Source organism: Pseudophryne corroboree, unplaced genomic scaffold (assembly GCF_028390025.1).
Source record: "Pseudophryne corroboree isolate aPseCor3 unplaced genomic scaffold, aPseCor3.hap2 scaffold_389, whole genome shotgun sequence".
Classification (NCBI taxonomy): domain Eukaryota; kingdom Metazoa; phylum Chordata; class Amphibia; order Anura; family Myobatrachidae; genus Pseudophryne; species Pseudophryne corroboree.
Window position 1 is genome coordinate 545,469 of NW_026970034.1, and position 26,187 is coordinate 571,655.

General features: G+C 34.8%; 5 non-coding genes across 5 annotated transcripts; all 5 read left to right on the forward strand.

Moving 5' to 3' along the window:
- The first annotated feature begins 2,354 nt into the window (after nucleotides 1-2,354).
- Nucleotides 2,355-2,428, forward strand: TRNAS-ACU (transfer RNA serine (anticodon ACU)). The gene has a single exon. It is a non-coding gene; the product is annotated as a tRNA-Ser (tRNA).
- Nucleotides 2,429-4,692: 2,264 nt separating this feature from the next.
- On the forward strand, nucleotides 4,693-4,766 carry TRNAS-ACU (transfer RNA serine (anticodon ACU)). The gene has a single exon. It is a non-coding gene; the product is annotated as a tRNA-Ser (tRNA).
- Nucleotides 4,767-9,352: 4,586 nt separating this feature from the next.
- Nucleotides 9,353-9,426, forward strand: TRNAS-ACU (transfer RNA serine (anticodon ACU)). Its single transcript has one exon. It is a non-coding gene; the product is annotated as a tRNA-Ser (tRNA).
- A 2,265-nt stretch (nucleotides 9,427-11,691) lies between these two features.
- Nucleotides 11,692-11,765, forward strand: TRNAS-ACU (transfer RNA serine (anticodon ACU)). The gene has a single exon. It is a non-coding gene; the product is annotated as a tRNA-Ser (tRNA).
- Nucleotides 11,766-21,031: 9,266 nt separating this feature from the next.
- On the forward strand, nucleotides 21,032-21,105 carry TRNAS-ACU (transfer RNA serine (anticodon ACU)). Its single transcript has one exon. It is a non-coding gene; the product is annotated as a tRNA-Ser (tRNA).
- The last annotated feature ends 5,082 nt before the right edge of the window (nucleotides 21,106-26,187 follow it).

A 26,187-nucleotide genomic window follows, 5' to 3' on the forward strand; every position in this document is an offset into this window, starting at 1 on the left:
GTTTTAGATGAATGCTTATTAGCCTTTGTCAGTATGTACTTTTGCAAAGTGTCTCTGTGGCGCAATCAGTTAGTGTGTATGGCTATTAACCAAAAGGTTGGTGGTTCAATCCCACCCAGAGACGTAATTGACCTTGTTATCAGATTTTGGTGATCTTTAAGTAGACAAGTCAAAATTTCAAACCCCCTCTTATGGTGTAGGGTACCTGGCCTTCTCTGATGTAATCAGAGTTAGATTTGATTCAGTGATTTTATAAAAACAGCTAGGAAGCACAATTTAGCAGTGGGTTGCAGAGAAAAAGAAATATGCTGGCAAAAAAATCCAATTGAGTGATTAAACAGCTCTTCATTTTCTGGCTTTATTTTTATGCTAACAAATTTGTTCTCTGAATAGTGTCCACAAAGCCAAGTCTCTGATTAACACCTTTGTAAGGATGGTTTTTCACCTATTACTAAATTAAACTTGCTTCATTGGAAAGGCAGCAAGATGCATCCTCATTTCAATGTCTACTGAAATAATACAGGTTGACACCAGGAAACATTAACGCCACTGCATCCTTGCTGCTTTCTCATGTGGAAGTCTGTTTAATGTGAAAACAAGGTGATATCTAATTAGCACACAGGTAAGGAATTAAGAAAATCTTTATTTAAGGGTGAAAATGTTTCTCACAAAATCGTTGCCCCAATGCATCATTGAAATTCAAGCTGGAAAGATGATTTTAATATATCACTTGTACATTTTGTATTGCTCTTCTGGTGACAATGTAGTTTGTTTTTGTCAATTACCATTTTAATAATAGGGTAAAGAAAATTAAGTGGATTTTTGAAAGAAAACAATACTGTCAATATACTATTAAAACAAATTAAAATGGTAAAAGTTATTGTACTGTAAGTAAAAATAAAAGAGCCAAAATATCAATCCCAGTTTTGGATTACTTTAATTAACAAAAAAAAATGCATATAGCAGAGGATAGTTTCAATCTGCCTACCTCTGGGTTATGTGCCCAGCATGCTTCCATTGCTGTACTCTGCTGCACATGTAAGTGCAGTAGATCCTGAAGCACTCACTCATCATGGGAAAGTACCAATGTGTTTCTTCGTTGGTTGATGGAAGAAACATCTTACATAAACTCTCCAGATTATTGAATTTTTAAAGTTTTTCTAGGAAACGTTTTAGATGAATGCTTATTAGCCTTTGTCAGTATGTACTTTTGCAAAGTGTCTCTGTGGCGCAATCAGTTAGTGTGTATGGCTATTAACCAAAAGGTTGGTGGTTCAATCCCACCCAGAGACGTAATTGACCTTGTTATCAGATTTTGGTGATCTTTAAGTAGACAAGTCAAAATTTCAAACTCCCTCTTATGGTGTAGGGTACCTGGCCTTCTCTGATGTAATAAGAGTTAGATTTGATTCAGTGATTTTATAAAAACAGCTAGGAAGCACAATTTAGCAGTGGGTTGCAGAGAAAAAGAAATATGCTGGCAAAAAAATCCAATTGAGTGATTAAACAGCTCTTCATTTTCTGGCTTTATTTTTATGCTAACAAATTTGTTCTCTGAAAAGTGTCCACAAAGCCAAGTCTCTGATTAACACCTTTGTAGGGATGGTTTTTCACCTATTACTAAATTAAATTTGCTTAATTGGAAAGGCAGCAAGATGCATCCTCATTTCAATGTCTACTGAAATAATACGGGTTGACACCAGGAAACATTAACGCCACTGCATCCTTGCTGCTTTCTCATGTGGAAGTCTGTTTAATGTGAAAACAAGGTGATATCTAATTAGCACACAGGTAAGGATTTAAGAAAATCTTTATTTAAGGGTGAAGATGTTTCTCACAAAATCGTTGCCCCAATGCATCATTGAAATTCAAGCTGGAAAGATGATTTTAATATATCACTTGTACATTTTGTATTGCTCTTCTGGTGACAATGTAGTTTGTTTTTGTCAATTACCCTTTTAATAATAGGGTAAAGAAAATTAAGTGGATTTAAACAAATTAAAATGGTAAAAGTTATTGTACTTCAAGTAAAAATAAAAGAGCAAAAATATCAATCCCAGTTTTGATTACTTAAATTAACAAAAAAAATGCATATAGCAAAGGACAGTTTCAATCTGCCTACCTCTGGGTTATGGGCCCAGCATGCTTCCATTGCAGTACTCTGCTGCACATGTAAGTGCAAGAGATCCTGAAGCACTCACTCATCATGGGAAAGTACCAATGTGTTTCTTCGTTGGTTGATGGAAGAAACATTTTACAAAAACTCTCCAGATTATTGACTTTTTAAAGTTTTTCTAGGGAACGTTCTAGATGTATGCTTATTAGCCTTTGTCAGTAGGTACTTTTTGTGAAGTGTCTCTGTGGCGCAATCGGTTAGTGTGTCCGGCTACTAACCAAAAGGTTGGTGGTTCAATCCCACCCAGGGACATAATTGACCTTGTTATCAGATTTTGGTGATCTTTAAGTAGACAAGTCAAAATTTCAAACCCCCTCTTATGGTGTAGGGTACCTGGCCTTCTCTGATGTAATCAGAGTTAGATTTGATTCAGTGATTTTATAAAAACAGCTAGGAAGCACAATTTAGCAGTGGGTTGCAGAGAAAAAGAAATATGCTGGCAAAAAAATCCAATTGAGTGATTAAACAGCTCTTCATTTTCTGGCTTTATTTTTATGCTAACAAATTTGTTCTCTGAAAAGTGTCCACAAAGCCAAGTCTCTGATTAACACCTTTGTAGGGATGGTTTTTCACCTATTACTAAATTAAATTTGCTTCATTGGAAAGGCAGCAAGATGCATCCTCATTTCAATGTCTACTGAAATAATACGGGTTGACACCAGGAAACATTAACGCCACTGCATCCTTGCTGCTTTCTCATGTGGAAGTCTGTTTAATGTGAAAACAAGGTGATATCTAATTAGCACACAGGTAAGGAATTAAGAAAATCTTTATTTAAGGGTGAAGATGTTTCTCACAAAATCGTTGCCCCAATGCATCATTGAAATTCAAGCTGGAAAGATGATTTTAATATATCACTTGTACATTTTGTATTGCTCTTCTGGTGACAATGTAGTTTGTTTTTGTCAATTACCCTTTTAATAATAGGGTAAAGAAAATTAAGTGGATTTTTTAAAGAAAACTATACTGTCAATATACTATTAAAACAAATTAAAATGGTAAAAGTTATTGTACTTTAAGAAAAAATAAAAGAGCAAAAATATCAATCCCAGTTTTGATTACTTAAATTAACAAAAAAAATGCATATAGCAAAGGATAGTTTCAATCTGCCTACCTCTGGGTTATGGGCCCAGCATGCTTCCATTGCAGTACTCTGCTGCACATGTAAGTGCAAGAGATCCTGAAGCACTCAGTCATCATGGGAAAGTACCAATGTGTTTCTTCATTGGTTGATGGAAGAAACATCTTACAAAAACTCTCCAGATTATTGACTTTTTAAAGTTTTTCTAGGAAACGTTCTAGATGTATGCTTATTAGCCTTTGTCAGTAAGTACCTTTTGCAAAGTGTCTCTGTGGCGCAATCGGTTAGTGTGTCCGGCTACTAACCAAAAGGTTGGTGGTTCAATCCAACCCAGGGACGTAATTGACCTTGTTATCAGATTTTGGTGATCTTTAAGTAGACAAGTCAAAATTTCAAACCCCCTGTTATGGTGTAGGGTACCTGGCCTTCTCTGATGTAATCAGAGTTAGATTTGATTCATTGATTTTATAAAAACAGCTAGGAAGCACAATTTAGCAGTGGGTTGTAGAGAAAAAGAAATATGCTGGCAAAAAAAATCCAATTGAGTGATTAAACAGCTCTTCATTTTCTGGCTTTATTTTTATGCTAACAAATTTGTTCTCTGAAAAGTGTCCACAAAGCCAAGTCTCTGATTAACACCTTTGTAGGGATGGTTTTTCACCTATTACTAAATTAAACTTGCTTCATTGGAAAGGCAGCAAGATGCATCCTCATTTCAATGTCTACTGAAATAATACAGGTTGACACCAGGAAACATTAACGCCACTGCATCCTTGCTGCTTTCTCATGTAGAAGTCTGTTTAATGTGAAAACAAGGTGATATCTAATTAGCACACAGGTAAGGAATTAAGAAAATCTTTATTTAAGGGTGAAGATGTTTCTCACAAAATCGTTGCCCCAATGCATCATTGAAATTCAAGCTGGAAAGATGATTTTAATATATCACTTGAACATTTTGTATTGCTCTTCTGGTGACAATGTAGTTTGTTTTTGTCAATTACCCTTTTAATAATAGGGTAAAGAAAATTAAGTGGATTTTTTAAAGAAAACTATACTGTCAATATACTATTAAAACAAATTAAAATGGTAAAAGTTATTGTACTTTAAGTAAAAATAAAAGAGCAAAAATATCAATCCCAGTTTTGATTACTTAAATTAACAAAAAAAAATGCATATAGCAAAGGATAGTTTCAATCTGCCTACCTCTGGGTTATGGGCCCAGCATGCTTCCATTGCAGTACTCTGCTGCACATGTAAGTGCAAGAGATCCTGAAGCACTCAGTCATCATGGGAAAGTACCAATGTGTTTCTTCGTTGGTTGATGGAAGAAACATCTTACAAAAACTCTCCAGATTATTGACTTTTTAAAGTTTTTCTAGGAAACGTTCTAGATGTATGCTTATTAGCCTTTGTCAGTATGTACTTTTTACAAAGTGTCTCTGTGGCGCAATCGGTTAGTGTGTTTGGCTACTAACCAAAAAGTTGGTGGTTCAATCCCACCCAGGGACGTAATTGACCTTGTTATCAGATTTTGGTGATCTTTAAGTAGACAAGTCAAAATTTCAAACCCCCTGTTATGGTGTAGGGTACCTGGCCTTCTCTGATGTAATCAGAGTTAGATTTGATTCAGTGATTTTATAAAAACAGCTAGGAAGCACTATTTAGCAGTGGGTTGCAGAGAAAAAGAAATATGCTGGCAAAAAAAATCCAATTGAGTGATTAAACAGCTCTTCATTTTCTGGCTTTATTTTTATGCTAACAAATTTGTTCTCTGAAAAGTGTCCACAAAGCCAAGTCTCTGATTAACACCTTTGTAGGGATGGTTTTTCACCTATTACTAAATTAAACTTGCTTCATTGGAAAGGCAGCAAGATGCATCCTCATTTCAATTTCTACTGAAATAATACAGGTTGACACCAGGAAACATTAACGCCACTGCATCCTTGCTGCTTTCACATGTGGAAGTTTGTTTAATGTGAAAACAAGGTGATATCTAATTAGCACACAGGTAAGGAATTAAGAAAACCTTTATTTAAGGGTAAAGATGTTTCTCACAAAATCGTTGCCCCAATGCATCATTGAAATTCAAGCTGGAAAGATGATTTTAATATATCACTTGTACATTTTGTATTGCTCTTCTGGTGACAATGTAGTTTGTTTTTGTCAATTACCCTTTTAATAATAGGGTAAAGAAAATTAAGTGGATTTTTTAAAGAAAACTATACTGTCAATATACTATTCAAACAAATTAAAATGGTAAAAGTTATTGTACTTCAAGTAAAAATAAAAGAGCAAAAATATCAATCCCAGTTTTGATTACTTAAATTAACAAAAAAAATGCATATAGCAAAGGATAGTTTCAATCTGCCTACCTCTGGGTTATGGGCCCAGCATGCTTCCATTGCAGTACTCTGCTGCACATGTAAGTGCAAGAGATCCTGAAGCACTCACTCATCATGGGAAAGTACCAATGTGTTTCTTCATTGGTTGATGGAAGAAACATCTTACAAAAACTCTCCAGATTATTGACTTTTTAAAGTTTTTCTAGGAAACGTTCTAGATGTATGCTTATTAGACTTTGTCAGTATGTAATTTTTGCAAAGTGTCTCTGTGGCGCAATCGGTTAGTGTGTCCGGCTACTAACCAAAAGGTTGGTGGTTCAATCCCAACCAGGGATGTAATTGACCTTGTTATCAGATTTTGGTGATCTTTAAGTAGACAAGTCAAAATTTCAAACCCCCTGTTATGCTGTAGGGTACCTGGCCTTCTCTGATGTAGTTAGATTTGACTCAGTGATTTTATAAAAACAGCTAGGAAGCACAATTTAGCAGTGGGTTGCAGAGAAAAAGAAATATGCTGGAAAAAAAAATCCAATTGAGTGATTAAACAGCTCTTCATTTTCTGGCTTTATTTTTATGCTAACAAATTTGTTCTTTGAAAAGTGTCCACAAAGCCAAGTCTCTGATTAACACCTTTGTAGGGATGGTTTTTCACCTATTACTAAATTAAACTTGCTTCATTGGAAAGGCAGCAAGATGCATCCTCAATTCAATGTCTACTGAAATAATACAGGTTGACACCAGGAAACATTAACGCCACGGTATCCTTGCTGCTTTCTCATGTGGAAGTCTGTTTAATGTGAAAACAAGGTGATATCTAATTAGCACACAGGTAAGGAATTAAGAAAATCTTTATTTAAGGGTGAAGATGTTGCTCACAAAATCGTTGCCCCAATGCATCATTGAAATTCAAGCTGGAAAGATGATTTTAATATATCACTTGTACATTTTGTATTGCTCTTCTGGTGACAATGTAGTTTGTTTTTGTCAATTACCATTTTAATAATAGGGTAAAGAAAATTAAGTGGATTTTTGAAAGAAAACAATACTGTCAATATACTATTAAAACAAATTAAAATGGTAAAAGTTATTGTACTTTAAGTAAAAATAAAAGAGCAAAAATATCAATCCCAGTTTTGATTACTTAAATGAACAAAAAAAAATGCATATAGCAAAGGATAGTTTCAATCTGCCTACCGCTGGGTTTTGGGCCCAGCATGCTTCCATTGCTATACTCTGCTGCACATGTAAGTGCAAGAGATCCTGAAGCACTCACTCATCATGGGAAAGTACCAATGTGTTTCTTCGTTGGTTGATGGAAGAAACATTTTACAAAAACTCTCCAGATTATTGACTTTTTAAAGTTTTTCTAGGAAACGTTTTAGATGAATGCTTATTAGCCTTTGTCAGTATGTACTTTTGCAAAGTGTCTTTGTGGCGCAATCAGTTAGTGTGCACGGCTATTAACCAAAAGGTTGGTGGTTCAATCCCACCCAGGGACGTAATTGACCTTGTTATCAGATTTTGGTGATCTTTAAGTAGACAAGTCAAAATTTCAAATCCCCCTGTTCTGGTGTAGGGTACCTGGCCTTCTCTGATGGAGTTAGATTTGATTCAGTGATTTTATAAAAACAGCTAGGAAGCACAATTTAGCAGTGGGTTGCAGAGAAAAAGAAATATGCTGGCAAAAAAAAATCCAATTGAGTGATTAAACAGCTCTTCATTTTCTGGCTTTATTTTTATGCTAACAAATTTGTTCTTTGAAAAGTGTCCACAAAGCCAAGTCTCTGATTAACACCTTTGTAGGGATGGTTTTTCACCTATTACTAAATTAAACTTGCTTCATTGGAAAGGCAGCAAGATGCATCCTCATTTCAATGTCTACTGAAATAATACAGGTTGACACCAGGAAACATTAACGCCACTGCATCCTTGCTGCTTTCTCATGTAGAAGTCTGTTTAATGTGAAAACAAGGTGATATCTAATTAGCACACAGGTAAGGAATTAAGAAAATCTTTATTTAAGGGTGAAGATGTTTCTCACAAAATCGTTGCCCCAATGCATCATTGAAATTCAAGCTGGAAAGATGATTTTAATATATCACTTGAACATTTTGTATTGCTCTTCTGGTGACAATGTAGTTTGTTTTTGTCAATTACCCTTTTAATAATAGGGTAAAGAAAATTAAGTGGATTTTTTAAAGAAAACTATACTGTCAATATACTATTAAAACAAATTAAAATGGTAAAAGTTATTGTACTTTAAGTAAAAATAAAAGAGCAAAAATATCAATCCCAGTTTTGATTACTTAAATTAACAAAAAAAAATGCATATAGCAAAGGATAGTTTCAATCTGCCTACCTCTGGGTTATGGGCCCAGCATGCTTCCATTGCAGTACTCTGCTGCACATGTAAGTGCAAGAGATCCTGAAGCACTCAGTCATCATGGGAAAGTACCAATGTGTTTCTTCGTTGGTTGATGGAAGAAACATCTTACAAAAACTCTCCAGATTATTGACTTTTTAAAGTTTTTCTAGGAAACGTTCTAGATGTATGCTTATTAGCCTTTGTCAGTAAGTACTTTTTACAAAGTGTCTCTGTGGCGCAATCGGTTAGTGTGTCTGGCTACTAACAAAAGGTTGGTGGTTCAATCCCACCCAGGGACGTAATTGACCTTGTTATCAGATTTTGGTGATCTTTAAGTAGACAAGTCAAAATTTCAAACCCCCTGTTATGGTGTAGGGTACCTGGCCTTCTCTGATGTAATTAGATTTGATTCATTGATTTTATAAAAACAGCTAGAAAGCACAATTTAGCAGTGGGTTGCAGAGAAAAAGAAATATGCTGGCAAAAAAATCCAATTGAGTGATTAAACAGCTCTTCATTTTCTGGCTTTATTTTTATGCTAACAAATTTGTTCTCTGAAAAGTGTCCACAAAGCCAAGTCTCTGATTAACACCTTTGTAGGGATGGTTTTTCACCTATTACTAAATTAAACTTGCTTCATTGGAAAGGCAGCAAGATGCATCCTCATTTCAATGTCTACTGAAATAATACAGGTTGACACCAGGAAACATTAACGCCACTGCATCCTTGCTGCTTTCTCATGTAGAAGTCTGTTTAATGTGAAAACAAGGTGATATCTAATTAGCACACAGGTAAGGAATTAAGAAAATCTTTATTTAAGGGTGAAGATGTTTCTCACAAAATCGTTGCCCCAATGCATCATTGAAATTCAAGCTGGAAAGATGATTTTAATATATCACTTGTACATTTTGTATTGCTCTTCTGGTGACAATGTAGTTTGTTTTTGTCAATTACCCTTTTAATAATAGGGTAAAGAAAATTAAGTGGATTTTTTAAAGAAAACTATACTGTCAATATACTATTCAAACAAATTAAAATGGTAAAAGTTATTGTACTTCAAGTAAAAATAAAAGAGCAAAAATATCAATCCCAGTTTTGATTACTTAAATTAACAAAAAAAAATGCATATAGCAAAGGATAGTTTCAATCTGCCTACCTCTGGGTTATGGGCCCAGCATGCTTCCATTGCAGTACTCTGCTGCACATGTAAGTGCAAGTGATCCTGAAGCACTCAGTCATCATGGGAAAGTACCAATGTGTTTCTTCGTTGGTTGATGGAAGAAACATCTTACAAAAACTCTCCAGATTATTGACTTTTTAAAGTTTTTCTAGGAAACGTTCTAGATGTATGCTTATTAGCCTTTGTCAGAATGTACTTTTTGCAAAGTGTCTCTGTGGCGCAATCGGTTAGTGTGTCCGGCTACTAACCAAAAGGTTGGTGGTTCAATCCCACCCAGGGACGTAACTGACCTTGTTATCAGATTTTGGTGATCTTTAAGTAGACAAGTCAAAATTTCAAACCCCCTGTTATGGTGTAGGGTACCTGGCCTTCTCTGATGTAATCAGAGTTAGATTTGATTCATTGATTTTATAAAAACAGCTAGGAAGCACAATTTAGCAGTGGGTTGCAGAGAAAAAGAAATATGCTGGCAAAAAAAATCCAATTGAGTGATTAAACAGCTCTTCATTTCTGGCTTTATTTTTATGCTAACAAATTTGTTCTCTGAAAAGTGTCCACAAAGCCAAGTCTCTGATTAACACCTTTGTAGGGATGGTTTTTCACCTATTACTAAATTAAACTTGCTTCATTGGAAAGGCAGCAAGATGCATCCTCATTTCAATGTCTACTGAAATAATACAGGTTGACACCAGGAAACATTAACGCCACTGCATCCTTGCTGCTTTCTCATGTAGAAGTCTGTTTAATGTGAAAACAAGGTGATATCTAATTAGCACACAGGTAAGGAATTAAGAAAATCTTTATTTAAGGGTGAAGATGTTTCTCACAAAATCGTTGCCCCAATGCATCATTGAAATTCAAGCTGGAAAGATGATTTTAATATATCACTTGTACATTTTGTATTGCTCTTCTGGTGACAATGTAGTTTGTTTTTGTCAATTACCCTTTTAATAATAGGGTAAAGAAAATTAAGTGGATTTTTTAAAGAAAACTATACTGTCAATATACTATTAAAACAAATTAAAATGGTAAAAGTTATTGTACTTTAAGAAAAAATAAAAGAGCAAAAATATCAATCCCAGTTTTGATTACTTAAATTAACAAAAAAAAAAGCATATAGCAAAGGATAGTTTCAATCTGCCTACCTCTGGGTTATGGGCCCAGCATGCTTCCATTGCAGTACTCTGCTGCACATGTAAGTGCAAGAGATCCTGAAGCACTCAGTCATCATGGGAAAGTACCAATGTGTTTCTTCGTTGGTTGATGGAAGAAACATCTTACAAAAACTCTCCAGATTATTGACTTTTTAAAGTTTTTCTAGGAAACGTTCTAGATGTATGCTTATTAGCCTTTGTCAGTAAGTACCTTTTGCAAAGTGTCTCTGTGGCGCAATCGGTTAGTGTGTCCGGCTACGAACCAAAAGGTTGGTGGTTCAATCCAACCCAGGGACGTAATTGACCTTGTTATCAGATTTTGGTGATCTTTAAGTAGACAAGTCAAAATTTCAAACCCCCTGTTATGGTGTAGGGTACCTGGCCTTCTCTGATGTAATCAGAGTTAGATTTGAATCATTGATTTTATAAAAACAGCTAGGAAGCACAATTTAGCAGTGGGTTGTAGAGAAAAAGAAATATGCTGGCAAAAAAAATCCAATTGAGTGATTAAACAGCTCTTCATTTTCTGGCTTTATTTTTATGCTAACAAATTTGTTCTCTGAAAAGTGTCCACAAAGCCAAGTCTCTGATTAACACCTTTGTAGGGATGGTTTTTCACCTATTACTAAATTAAACTTGCTTCATTGGAAAGGCAGCAAGATGCATCCTCATTTCAATGTCTACTGAAATAATACAGGTTGACACCAGGAAACATTAACGCCACTGCATCCTTGCTGCTTTCTCATGTAGAAGTCTGTTTAATGTGAAAACAAGGTGATATCTAATTAGCACACAGGTAAGGAATTAAGAAAATCTTTATTTAAGGGTGAAGATGTTTCTCACAAAATCGTTGCCCCAATGCATCATTGAAATTCAAGCTGGAAAGATGATTTTAATATATCACTTGAACATTTTGTATTGCTCTTCTGGTGACAATGTAGTTTGTTTTTGTCAATTACCCTTTTAATAATAGGGTAAAGAAAATTAAGTGGATTTTTTAAAGAAAACTATACTGTCAATATACTATTAAAACAAATTAAAATGGTAAAAGTTATTGTACTTTAAGTAAAAATAAAAGAGCAAAAATATCAATCCCAGTTTTGATTACTTAAATTAACAAAAAAAAATGCATATAGCAAAGGATAGTTTCAATCTGCCTACCTCTGGGTTATGGGCCCAGCATGCTTCCATTGCAGTACTCTGCTGCACATGTAAGTGCAAGAGATCCTGAAGCACTCAGTCATCATGGGAAAGTACCAATGTGTTTCTTCGTTGGTTGATGGAAGAAACATCTTACAAAAACTCTCCAGATTATTGACTTTTTAAAGTTTTTCTAGGAAACGTTCTAGATGTATGCTTATTAGCCTTTGTCAGTATGTACTTTTTACAAAGTGTCTCTGTGGCGCAATCGGTTAGTGTGTTTGGCTACTAACCAAAAAGTTGGTGGTTCAATCCCACCCAGGGACGTAATTGACCTTGTTATCAGATTTTGGTGATCTTTAAGTAGACAAGTCAAAATTTCAAACCCCCTGTTATGGTGTAGGGTACCTGGCCTTCTCTGATGTAATCAGAGTTAGATTTGATTCAGTGATTTTATAAAAACAGCTAGGAAGCACAATTTAGCAGTGGGTTGCAGAGAAAAAGAAATATGCTGGCAAAAAAAATCCAATTGAGTGATTAAACAGCTCTTCATTTTCTGGCTTTATTTTTATGCTAACAAATTTGTTCTTTGAAAAGTGTCCACAAAGCCAAGTCTCTGATTAACACCTTTGTAGGGATGGTTTTTCACCTATTACTAAATTAAACTTGCTTCATTGGAAAGGCAGCAAGATGCATCCTCAATTCAATGTCTACTGAAATAATACAGGTTGACACCAGGAAACATTAACGCCACTGTATCCTTGCTGCTTTCTCACGTGGAAGTCTGTTTAATGTGAAAACAAGGTGATATCTAATTAGCACACAGGTAAGGAATTAAGAAAATCTTTATTTAAGGGTGAAGATGTTGCTCACAAAATCGTTGCCCCAATGCATCATTGAAATTCAAGCTGGAAAGATGATTTTAATATATCACTTGTACATTTTGTATTGCTCTTCTGGTGACAATGTAGTTTGTTTTTGTCAATTACCATTTTAATAATAGGGTAAAGAAAATTAAGTGGATTTTTGAAAGAAAACAATACTGTCAATATACTATTAAAACAAATTAAAATGGTAAAAGTTATTGTACTTTAAGTAAAAATAAAAGAGCAAAAATATCAATCCCAGTTTTGATTACTTAAATGAACAAAAAAAAATGCATATAGCAAAGGATAGTTTCAATCTGCCTACCGCTGGGTTTTGGGCCCAGCATGCTTCCATTGCTGTACTCTGCTGCACATGTAAGTGCAAGAGATCCTGAAGCACTCACTCATCATGGGAAAGTACCAATGTGTTTCTTCGTTGGTTGATGGAAGAAACATTTTACAAAAACTCTCCAGATTATTGACTTTTTAAAGTTTTTCTAGGAAACGTTTTAGATGAATGCTTATTAGCCTTTGTCAGTATGTCCTTTTGCAAAGTGTCTTTGTGGCGCAATCAGTTAGTGTGCACGGCTATTAACCAAAAGGTTGGTGGTTCAATCCCACCCAGGCACGTAATTGACCTTGTTATCAGATTTTGGTGATCTTTAAGTAGACAAGTCAAAATTTCAAACTCCCTGTTATGGTGTAGGGTACCTGGCCTTCTCTGATGTAATCGGAGTAAGATTTGATTCAGTGATTTTATAAAAACAGATAGGAAGCACAATTTAGCAGTGGGTTGCAGAGAAAAAGAAATATGCTGGCAAAAAAAATCCAATTGAGTGATTAAACAGCTCTTCATTTTCTGACTTTATTTTTATGCTAACAAATTTGTTCTCTGAAAAGTGTCCACAAAGCCAAGTCTCTGATTAACACCTTTGTAGGGATGGTTTTTCACCTATTACTAAATTAAACTTGCTTCATTGGAAAGGCAGCAAGATGCATCCTCATTTCAATTTCTACTGAAATAATACAGGTTGACACCAGGAAACATTAACGCCACTGCATCCTTGCTGCTTTCTCATGTGGAAGTTTGTTTAATGTGAAAACAAGGTGATATCTAATTAGCACACAGGTAAGGAATTAAGAAAATCTTTATTTAAGGGTGAAGATGTTTCTCACAAAATCGTTGCCCCAATGCATCATTGAAATTCAAGCTGGAAAGATGATTTTAATATATCACTTGTACATTTTGTATTGCTCTTCTGGTGACAATGTAGTTTGTTTTTGTCAATTACCCTTTTAATAATAGGGTAAAGAAAATTAAGTGGATTTTTTAAAGAAAACTATACTGTCAATATACTATTCAAACAAATTAAAATGGTAAAAGTTATTGTACTTCAAGTAAAAATAAAAGAGCAAAAATATCAATCCCAGTTTTGATTACTTAAATTAACAAAAAAAAATGCATATAGCAAAGGATAGTTTCAATCTGCCTACCTCTGGGTTATGGGCCCAGCATGCTTCCATTGCAGTACTCTGCTGCACATGTAAGTGCAAGAGATCCTGAAGCACTCACTCATCATGGGAAAGTACCAATGTGTTTCTTCGTTGGTTGATGGAAGAAACATTTTACAAAAACTCTCCAGATTATTGACTTTTTAAAGTTTTTCTAGGAAACGTTCTAGATGTATGCTTATTAGCCTTTGTCAGTATGTACTTTTTGGGAAGTGTCTCTGTGGCGCAATCGGTTAGTGTGTCCGGCTACTAACCAAAAGGTTGGTGGTTTAATCCCAACCAGGGACGTAATTGACCTTGTTATCAGATTTTGGTGATCTTTAAGTAGACAAGTCAAAATTTCAAACCCCCTGTTATGGTGTAGGGTACCTGGCCTTCTCTGATGTAATAAGAGTTAGATTTGATTCAGTGATTTTATAAAAACAGCTAGGAAGCACAATTTAGCAGTGGGTTGCAGAGAAAAAGAAATATGCTGGCAAAAAAAATCCAATTGAGTGATTAAACAGCTCTTCATTTTCTGGCTTTATTTTTATGCTAACAAATTTGTTCTCTGAAAAGTGTCCACAAAGCCAAGTCTCTGATTAACACCTTTGTAGGGATGGTTTTTCACCTATTACTAAATTAAACTTGCTTCATTGGAAAGGCAGCAAGATGCATCCTCATTTCAATGTCTACTGAAATAATACAGGTTGACACCAGGAAACATTAACGCCACTGCATCCTTGCTGCTTTCTCATGTAGAAGTCTGTTTAATGTGAAAACAAGGTGATATCTAATTAGCACACAGGTAAGGAATTAAGAAAATCTTTATTTAAGGGTGAAGATGTTTCTCACAAAATCGTTGCCCCAATGCATCATTGAAATTCAAGCTGGAAAGATGATTTTAATATATCACTTGTACATTTTGTATTGCTCTTCTGGTGACAATGTAGTTTGTTTTTGTCAATTACCCTTTTAATAATAGGGTAAAGAAAATTAAGTGGATTTTTTAAAGAAAACTATACTGTCAATATACTATTCAAACAAATTAAAATGGTAAAAGTTATTGTACTTCAAGTAAAAATAAAAGAGCAAAAATATCAATCCCAGTTTTGATTACTTAAATTAACAAAAAAAATGCATATAGCAAAGGATAGTTTCAATCTGCCTACCTCTGGGTTATGGGCCCAGCATGCTTCCATTGCAGTACTCTGCTGCACATGTAAGTGCAAGAGATCCTGAAGCACTCACTCATCATGGGAAAGTACCAATGTGTTTCTTCATTGGTTGATGGAAGAAACATCTTACAAAAACTCTCCAGATTATTGACTTTTTAAAGTTTTTCTAGGAAACGTTCTAGATGTATGCTTATTAGACTTTGTCAGTATGTACTTTTTGCAAAGTGTCTCTGTGGCGCAATCGGTTAGTGTGTCCGGCTACTAACCAAAAGGTTGGTGGTTCAATCCCAACCAGGGACGTAATTGACCTTGTTATCAGATTTTGGTGATCTTTAAGTAGACAAGTCAAAATTTCAAACCCCCTGTTATGCTGTAGGGTACCTGGCCTTCTCTGATGTAGTTAGATTTGACTCAGTGATTTTATAAAAACAGCTAGGAAGCACAATTTAGCAGTGGGTTGCAGAGAAAAAGAAATATGCTGGCAAAAAAAATCCAATTGAGTGATTAAACAGCTCTTCATTTTCTGGCTTTATTTTTATGCTAACAAATTTGTTCTTTGAAAAGTGTCCACAAAGCCAAGTCTCTGATTAACACCTTTGTAGGGATGGTTTTTCACCTATTACTAAATTAAACTTGCTTCATTGGAAAGGCAGCAAGATGCATCCTCAATTCAATGTCTACTGAAATAATACAGGTTGACACCAGGAAACATTAACGCCACTGTATCCTTGCTGCTTTCTCATGTGGAAGTCTGTTTAATGTGAAAACAAGGTGATATCTAATTAGCACACAGGTAAGGAATTAAGAAAATCTTTATTTAAGGGTGAAGATGTTGCTCACAAAATCGTTGCCCCAATGCATCATTGAAATTCAAGCTGGAAAGATGATTTTAATATATCACTTGTACATTTTGTATTGCTCTTCTGGTGACAATGTAGTTTGTTTTTGTCAATTACCATTTTAATAATAGGGTAAAGAAAATTAAGTGGATTTTTGAAAGAAAACAATACTGTCAATATACTATTAAAACAAATTAAAATGGTAAAAGTTATTGTACTTTAAGTAAAAATAAAAGAGCAAAAATATCAATCCCAGTTTTGATTACTTAAATGAACAAAAAAAAATGCATATAGCAAAGGATAGTTTCAATCTGCCTACCGCTGGGTTTTGGGCCCAGCATGCTTCCATTGCTGTACTCTGCTGCACATGTAAGTGCAAGAGATCCTGAAGCACTCACTCATCATGGGAAAGTACCAATGTGTTTCTTCGTTGGTTGATGGAAGAAACATTTTACAAAAACTCTCCAGATTATTGACTTTTTAAAGTTTTTCTAGGAAACGTTTTAGATGAATGCTTATTAGCCTTTGTCAGTATGTCCTTTTGCAAAGTGTCTTTGTGGCGCAATCAGTTAGTGTGCACAGCTATTAACCAAAAGGTTGGTGGTTCAATCCCACCCAGGCACGTAATTGACCTTGTTATCAGATTTTGGTGATCTTTAAGTAGACAAGTCAAAATTTCAAACTCCCTGTTATGGTGTAGGGTACCTGGCCTTCTCTGATGTAATCAGAGTTAGATTTGATTCAGTGATTTTATAAAAACAGATAGGAAGCACAATTTAGCAGTGGGTTGCAGAGAAAAAGAAATATGCTGGCAAAAAAAATCCAATTGAGTGATTAAACAGCTCTTCATTTTCTGACTTTATTTTTATGCTAACAAATTTGTTCTCTGAAAAGTGTCCACAAAGCCAAGTCTCTGATTAACACCTTTGTAGGGATGGTTTTTCACCTATTACTAAATTAAACTTGCTTCATTGGAAAGGCAGCAAGATGCATCCTCATTTCAATTTCTACTGAAATAATACAGGTTGACACCAGGAAACATTAACGCCACTGCATCCTTGCTGCTTTCTCATGTGGAAGTTTGTTTAATGTGAAAACAAGGTGATATCTAATTAGCACACAGGTAAGGAATTAAGAAAATCTTTATTTAAGGGTGAAGATGTTTCTCACAAAATCGTTGCCCCAATGCATCATTGAAATTCAAGCTGGAAAGATGATTTTAATATATCACTTGTACATTTTGTATTGCTCTTCTGGTGACAATGTAGTTTGTTTTTGTCAATTACCCTTTTAATAATAGGGTAAAGAAAATTAAGTGGATTTTTTAAAGAAAACTATACTGTCAATATACTATTCAAACAAATTAAAATGGTAAAAGTTATTGTACTTCAAGTAAAAATAAAAGAGCAAAAATATCAATCCCAGTTTTGATTACTTAAATTAACAAAAAAAAATGCATATAGCAAAGGATAGTTTCAATCTGCCTACCTCTGGGTTATGGGCCCAGCATGCTTCCATTGCAGTACTCTGCTGCACATGTAAGTGCAAGAGATCCTGAAGCACTCACTCATCATGGGAAAGTACCAATGTGTTTCTTCGTTGGTTGATGGAAGAAACATTTTACAAAAACTCTCCAGATTATTGACTTTTTAAAGTTTTTCTAGGAAACGTTCTAGATGTATGCTTATTAGCCTTTGTCAGTATGTACTTTTTGGGAAGTGTCTCTGTGGCGCAATCGGTTAGTGTGTCCGGCTACTAACCAAAAGGTTGGTGGTTTAATCCCAACCAGGGATGTAATTGACCTTGTTATCAGATTTTGGTGATCTTTAAGTAGACAAGTCAAAATTTCAAACCCCCTGTTATGGTGTAGGGTACCTGGCCTTCTCTGATGTAATAAGAGTTAGATTTGATTCAGTGATTTTATAAAAACAGCTAGGAAGCACAATTTAGCAGTGGGTTGCAGAGAAAAAGAAATATGCTGGCAAAAAAAATCCAATTGAGTGATTAAACAGCTCTTCATTTTCTGGCTTTATTTTTATGCTAACAAATTTGTTCTCTGAAAAGTGTCCACAAAGCCAAGTCTCTGATTAACACCTTTGTAGGGATGGTTTTTCACCTATTACTAAATTAAACTTGCTTCATTGGAAAGGCAGCAAGATGCATCCTCATTTCAATGTCTACTGAAATAATACAGGTTGACACCAGGAAACATTAACGCCACTGCATCCTTGCTGCTTTCTCATGTAGAAGTCTGTTTAATGTGAAAACAAGGTGATATCTAATTAGCACACATGTAAGGAATTAAGAAAATCTTTATTTAAGGGTGAAGATGTTTCTCACAAAATCGTTGCCCCAATGCATCATTGAAATTCAAGCTGGAAAGATGATTTTAATATATCACTTGTACATTTTGTATTGCTCTTCTGGTGACAATGTAGTTTGTTTTTGTCAATTACCCTTTTAATAATAGGGTAAAGAAAATTAAGTGGATTTTTTAAAGAAAACTATACTGTCAATATACTATTAAAACAAATTAAAATGGTAAAAGTTATTGTACTTTAAGTAAAAATAAAAGAGCAAAAATATCAATCCCAGTTTTGATTACTTAAATTAACAAAAAAAAAATGCATATAGCAAAGGATAGTTTCAATCTGCCTACCTCTGGGTTATGGGCCCAACATGCTTCCATTGCAGTACTCTGCTGCACATGTAAGTGCAAGAGATCCTGAAGCACTCACTCATCATGGGAAAGTACCAATGTGTTTCTTCATTGGTTGATGGAAGAAACATCTTACAAAAACTCTCCAGATTATTGACTTTTTAAAGTTTTTCTAGGAAACGTTCTAGATGTATGCTTATTAGACTTTGTCAGTATGTACTTTTTGCAAAGTGTCTCTGTGGCGCAATCGGTTAGTGTGTCTGGCTACTAACCAAAAGGTTGGTGGTTCAATCCCAACCAGGAACGTAATTGACCTTGTTATCAGATTTTGGTGATCTTTAAGTAGACAAGTCAAAATTTCAAACCCCCTGTTATGGTGTAGGGTACCTGGCCTTCTCTGATGTAGTTAGATTTGATTCAGTGATTTTATAAAAACAGCTAGGAAGCACAATTTAGCAGTGGGTTGCAGAGAAAAAGAAATATGCTGGCAAAAAAAATCCATTTGAGTGATTAAACAGCTCTTCATTTTCTGGCTTTATTTTTATGCTAACAAATTTGTTCTTTGAAAAGTGTCCACAAAGCCAAGTCTCTGATTAACACCTTTGTAGGGATGGTTTTTCACCTATTACTAAATTAAACTTGCTTCATTGGAAAGGCAGCAAGATGCATCCTCATTTCAATGTCTACTGAAATAATACAGGTTGACACCAGGAAACATTAACGCCACTGCATCCTTGCTGCTTTCTCATGTAGTAGTCTGTTTAATGTGAAAACAAGGTGATATCTAATTAGCACACAGGTAAGGAATTAAGAAAATCTTTATTTAAGGGTGAAGATGTTTCTCACAAAATCGTTGCCCCAATGCATCATTGAAATACAAGCTGGAAAGATGATTTTAATATATCACTTGAACATTTTGTATTGCTCTTCTGGTGACAATGTAGTTTGTTTTTGTCAATTACCCTTTTAATAATAGGGTAAAGAAAATTAAGTGGATTTTTTAAAGAAAACTATACTGTCAATATACTATTAAAACAAATTAAAATGGTAAAAGTTATTGTACTTTAAGTAAAAATAAAAGAGCAAAAATATCAATCCCAGTTTTGATTACTTAAATTAACAAAAAAAAATGCATATAGCAAAGGATAGTTTCAATCTGCCTACCTCTGGGTTATGGGCCCAGCATGCTTCCATTGCAGTACTCTGCTGCACATGTAAGTGCAAGAGATCCTGAAGCACTCAGTCATCATGGGAAAGTACCAATGTGTTTCTTCGTTGGTTGATGGAAGAAACATCTTACAAAAACTCTCCAGATTATTGACTTTTTAAAGTTTTTCTAGGAAACGTTTTAGATGAATGCTTATTAGCCTTTGTCAGTATGTACTTTTTGCAAAGTGTCTCTGTGGCGCAATCGGTTAGTGTGTCTGGCTACTAACCAAAAGGTTGGTGGTTCAATCCCAACCAGGAACGTAATTGACCTTGTTATCAGATTTTGGTGATCTTTAAGTAGACAAGTCAAAATTTCAAACCCCCTGTTATGGTGTAGGGTACCTGGCCTTCTCTGATGTAGTTAGATTTGATTCAGTGATTTTATAAAAACAGCTAGGAAGCACAATTTAGCAGTGGGTTGCAGAGAAAAAGAAATATGCTGGCAAAAAAAATCCATTTGAGTGATTAAACAGCTCTTCATTTTCTGGCTTTATTTTTATGCTAACAAATTTGTTCTTTGAAAAGTGTCCACAAAGCCAAGTCTCTGATTAACACCTTTGTAGGGATGGTTTTTCACCTATTACTAAATTAAACTTGCTTCATTGGAAAGGCAGCAAGATGCATCCTCATTTCAATGTCTACTGAAATAATACAGGTTGACACCAGGAAACATTAACGCCACTGCATCCTTGCTGCTTTCTCATGTAGAAGTCTGTTTAATGTGAAAACAAGGTGATATCTAATTAGCACACAGGTAAGGAATTAAGAAAATCTTTATTTAAGGGTGAAGATGTTTCTCACAAAATCGTTGCCCCAATGCATCATTGAAATTCAAGCTGGAAAGATGATTTTAATATATCACTTGAACATTTTGTATTGCTCTTCTGGTGACAATGTAGTTTGTTTTTGTCAATTACCCTTTTAATAATAGGGTAAAGAAAATTAAGTGGATTTTTTAAAGAAAACTATACTGTCAATATACTATTAAAACAAATTAAAATGGTAAAAGTTATTGTACTTTAAGTAAAAATAAAAGAGCAAAAATATCAATCCCAGTTTTGATTACTTAAATTAACAAAAAAAAATGCATATAGCAAAGGATAGTTTCAATCTGCCTACCTCTGGGTTATGGGCCCAGCATGCTTCCATTGCAGTACTCTGCTGCACATGTAAGTGCAAGAGATCCTGAAGCACTCAGTCATCATGGGAAAGTACCAATGTGTTTCTTCGTTGGTTGATGGAAGAAACATCTTACAAAAACTCTCCAGATTATTGACTTTTTAAAGTTTTTCTAGGAAACGTTCTAGATGTATGCTTATTAGCCTTTGTCAGTATGTACTTTTTACAAAGTGTCTCTGTGGCGCAATCGGTTAGTGTGTTTGGCTACTAACCAAAAAGTTGGTGGTTCAATCCCACCCAGGGACGTAATTGACCTTGTTATCAGATTTTGGTGATCTTTAAGTAGACAAGTCAAAATTTCAAATCCCCTGTTATGGTGTAGGGTACCTGGCCTTCTCTGATGTAATCAGAGTTAGATTTGATTCAGTGATTTTATAAAAACAGCTAGGAAGCACTATTTAGCAGTGGGTTGCAGAGAAAAAGAAATATGCTGGCAAAAAAAATCCAATTGAGTGATTAAACAGCTCTTCATTTTCTGGCTTTATTTTTATGCTAACAAATTTGTTCTCTGAAAAGTGTCCACAAAGCCAAGTCTCTGATTAACACCTTTGTAGGGATGGTTTTTCACCTATTACTAAATTAAACTTGCTTCATTGGAAAGGCAGCAAGATGCATCCTCATTTCAATTTCTACTGAAATAATACAGGTTGACACCAGGAAACATTAACGCCACTGCATCCTTGCTGCTTTCACATGTGGAAGTTTGTTTAATGTGAAAACAAGGTGATATCTAATTAGCACACAGGTAAGGAATTAAGAAAACCTTTATTTAAGGGTAAAGATGTTTCTCACAAAATCGTTGCCCCAATGCATCATTGAAATTCAAGCTGGAAAGATGATTTTAATATATCACTTGTACATTTTGTATTGCTCTTCTGGTGACAATGTAGTTTGTTTTTGTCAATTACCCTTTTAATAATAGGGTAAAGAAAATTAAGTGGATTTTTTAAAGAAAACTATACTGTCAATATACTATTCAAACAAATTAAAATGGTAAAAGTTATTGTACTTCAAGTAAAAATAAAAGAGCAAAAATATCAATCCCAGTTTTGATTACTTAAATTAACAAAAAAAATGCATATAGCAAAGGATAGTTTCAATCTGCCTACCTCTGGGTTATGGGCCCAGCATGCTTCCATTGCAGTACTCTGCTGCACATGTAAGTGCAAGAGATCCTGAAGCACTCACTCATCATGGGAAAGTACCAATGTGTTTCTTCATTGGTTGATGGAAGAAACATCTTACAAAAACTCTCCAGATTATTGACTTTTTAAAGTTTTTCTAGGAAACGTTCTAGATGTATGCTTATTAGACTTTGTCAGTATGTACTTTTTGCAAAGTGTCTCTGTGGCGCAATCGGTTAGTGTGTCCGGCTACTAACCAAAAGGTTGGTGGTTCAATCCCAACCAGGGACGTAATTGACCTTGTTATCAGATTTTGGTGATCTTTAAGTAGACAAGTCAAAATTTCAAACCCCCTGTTATGCTGTAGGGTACCTGGCCTTCTCTGATGTAGTTAGATTTGACTCAGTGATTTTATAAAAACAGCTAGGAAGCACAATTTAGCAGTGGGTTGCAGAGAAAAAGAAATATGCTGGCAAAAAAAATCCAATTGAGTGATTAAACAGCTCTTCATTTTCTGGCTTTATTTTTATGCTAACAAATTTGTTCTTTGAAAAGTGTCCACAAAGCCAAGTCTCTGATTAACACCTTTGTAGGGATGGTTTTTCACCTATTACTAAATTAAACTTGCTTCATTGGAAAGGCAGCAAGATGCATCCTCATTTCAATGTCTACTGAAATAATACAGGTTGACACCAGGAAACATTAACGCCACTGTATCCTTGCTGCTTTCTCATGTGGAAGTCTGTTTAATGTGAAAACAAGGTGATATCTAATTAGCACACAGGTAAGGAATTAAGAAAATCTTTATTTAAGGGTGAAGATGTTGCTCACAAAATCGTTGCCCCAATGCATCATTGAAATTCAAGCTGGAAAGATGATTTTAATATATCACTTGTACATTTTGTATTGCTCTTCTGGTGACAATGTAGTTTGTTTTTGTCAATTACCATTTTAATAATAGGGTAAAGAAAATTAAGTGGATTTTTGAAAGAAAACAATACTGTCAATATACTATTAAAACAAATTAAAATGGTAAAAGTTATTGTACTTTAAGTAAAAATAAAAGAGCAAAAATATCAATCCCAGTTTTGATTACTTAAATGAACAAAAAAAAATGCATATAGCAAAGGATAGTTTCAATCTGCCTACCGCTGGGTTTTGGGCCCAGCATGCTTCCATTGCTGTACTCTGCTGCACATGTAAGTGCAAGAGATCCTGAAGCACTCACTCATCATGGGAAAGTACCAATGTGTTTCTTCGTTGGTTGATGGAAGAAACATTTTACAAAAACTCTCCAGATTATTGACTTTTTAAAGTTTTTCTAGGAAACGTTCTAGATGTATGCTTATTAGCCTTTGTCAGTATGTACTTTTTGGGAAGTGTCTCTGTGGCGCAATCGGTTAGTGTGTCCGGCTACTAACCAAAAGGTTGGTGGTTTAATCCCAACCAGGGACGTAATTGACCTTGTTATCAGATTTTGGTGATCTTTAAGTAGACAAGTCAAAATTTCAAACCCCCTGTTATGGTGTAGGGTACCTGGCCTTCTCTGATGTAATAAGAGTTAGATTTGATTCAGTGATTTTATAAAAACAGCTAGGAAGCACAATTTAGCAGTGGGTTGCAGAGAAAAAGAAATATGCTGGCAAAAAAAATCCAATTGAGTGATTAAACAGCTCTTCATTTTCTGGCTTTATTTTTATGCTAACAAATTTGTTCTCTGAAAAGTGTCCACAAAGCCAAGTCTCTGATTAACACCTTTGTAGGGATGGTTTTTCACCTATTACTAAATTAAACTTGCTTCATTGGAAAGGCAGCAAGATGCATCCTCATTTCAATGTCTACTGAAATAATACAGGTTGACACCAGGAAACATTAACGCCACTGCATCCTTGCTGCTTTCTCATGTAGAAGTCTGTTTAATGTGAAAACAAGGTGATATCTAATTAGCACACATGTAAGGAATTAAGAAAATCTTTATTTAAGGGTGAAGATGTTTCTCACAAAATCGTTGCCCCAATGCATCATTGAAATTCAAGCTGGAAAGATGATTTTAATATATCACTTGTACATTTTGTATTGCTCTTCTGGTGACAATGTAGTTTGTTTTTGTCAATTACCCTTTTAATAATAGGGTAAAGAAAATTAAGTGGATTTTTTAAAGAAAACTATACTGTCAATATACTATTAAAACAAATTAAAATGGTAAAAGTTATTGTACTTTAAGTAAAAATAAAAGAGCAAAAATATCAATCCCAGTTTTGATTACTTAAATTAACAAAAAAAAAATGCATATAGCAAAGGATAGTTTCAATCTGCCTACCTCTGGGTTATGGGCCCAGCATGCTTCCATTGCAGTACTCTGCTGCACATGTAAGTGCAAGAGATCCTGAAGCACTCACTCATCATGGGAAAGTACCAATGTGTTTCTTCATTGGTTGATGGAAGAAACATCTTACAAAAACTCTCCAGATTATTGACTTTTTAACGTTTTTCTAGGAAACGTTCTAGATGTATGCTTATTAGACTTTGTCAGTATGTACTTTTAGCAAAGTGTCTCTGTGGCGCAATCGGTTAGTGTGTCTGGCTACTAACCAAAAGGTTGGTGGTTCAATCCCAACCAGGAACGTAATTGACCTTGTTATCAGATTTTGGTGATCTTTAAGTAGACAAGTCAAAATTTCAAACCCCCTGTTATGGTGTAGGGTACCTGGCCTTCTCTGATGTAGTTAGATTTGATTCAGTGATTTTATAAAAACAGCTAGGAAGCACAATTTAGCAGTGGGTTGCAGAGAAAAAGAAATATGCTGGCAAAAAAAACCCATTTGAGTGATTAAACAGCTCTTCATTTTCTGGCTTTATTTTTATGCTAACAAATTTGTTCTTTGAAAAGTGTCCACAAAGCCAAGTCTCTGATTAACACCTTTGTAGGGATGGTTTTTCACCTATTACTAAATTAAACTTGCTTCATTAGAAAGGCAGCAAGATGCATCCTCAATTCAATGTCTACTGAAATAATACAGGTTGACACCAGGAAACATTAACGCCACTGTATCCTTGCTGCTTTCTCATGTGGAAGTCTGTTTAATGTGAAAACAAGGTGATATCTAATTAGCACACAGGTAAGGAATTAAGAAAATCTTTATTTAAGGGTGAAGATGTTTCTCACAAAATCGTTGCCCCAATGCATCATTGAAATTCAAGCTGGAAAGATGATTTTAATATATCACTTGTACATTTTGTATTGCTCTTCTGGTGACAATGTAGTTTGTTTTTGTCAATTACCATTTTAATAATAGGGTAAAGAAAATTAAGTGGATTTTTGAAAGAAAACAATACTGTCAATATACTATTAAAACAAATTAAAATGGTAAAAGTTATTGTACTTTAAGTAAAAATAAAAGAGCCAAAATATCAATCCCAGTTTTGGATTACTTTAATTAACAAAAAAAAATGCATATAGCAGAGGATAGTTTCAATCTGCCTACCGCTGGGTTATGGGCCCAGCATGCTTCTATTGCTGTACTCTGCTGCACATGTAAGTGCAAGAGATCCTGAAGCACTCACTCATCATGGGAAAGTACCAATGTGTTTCTTCGTTGGTTGATGGAAGAAACATTTTACAAAAACTCTCCAGATTATTGACTTTTTAAAGTTTTTCTAGGAAACGTTTTAGATGAATGCTTATTAGCCTTTGTCAGTAAGAACTTTTGCAAAGTGTCTTTGTGGCACAATCAGTTAGTGTGCACGGCTATTAACCAAAAGGTTGGTGGTTCAATCCCACCCAGGGACGTAATTGACCTTGTTATCAGATTTTGGTGATCTTTAAGTAGACAAGTCAAAATTTCAAATCCCCCTGTTCTGGTGTAGGGTACCTGGCCTTCTCTGATGTAATCAGAGTTAGATTTGATTCAGTGATTTTATAAAAACAGCTAGGAAGCACAATTTAGCAGTGGGTTGCAGAGAAAAAGAAATATGCTGGCAAAAAAAATCCAATTGAGTGATTAAACAGCTCTTAATTTTCTGGCTTTATTTTTATGCTAACAAATTTGTTCTCTGAAAAGTGTCCACAAAGCCAAGTCTCTGATTAACACCTTTGTAAGGATGGTTTTTAACCTATTACTAAATTAAACTTGCTTCATTGGAAAGGCAGCAAGATGCATCCTCATTTCAATGTCTACTGAAATAATACAGGTTGACACCAGGA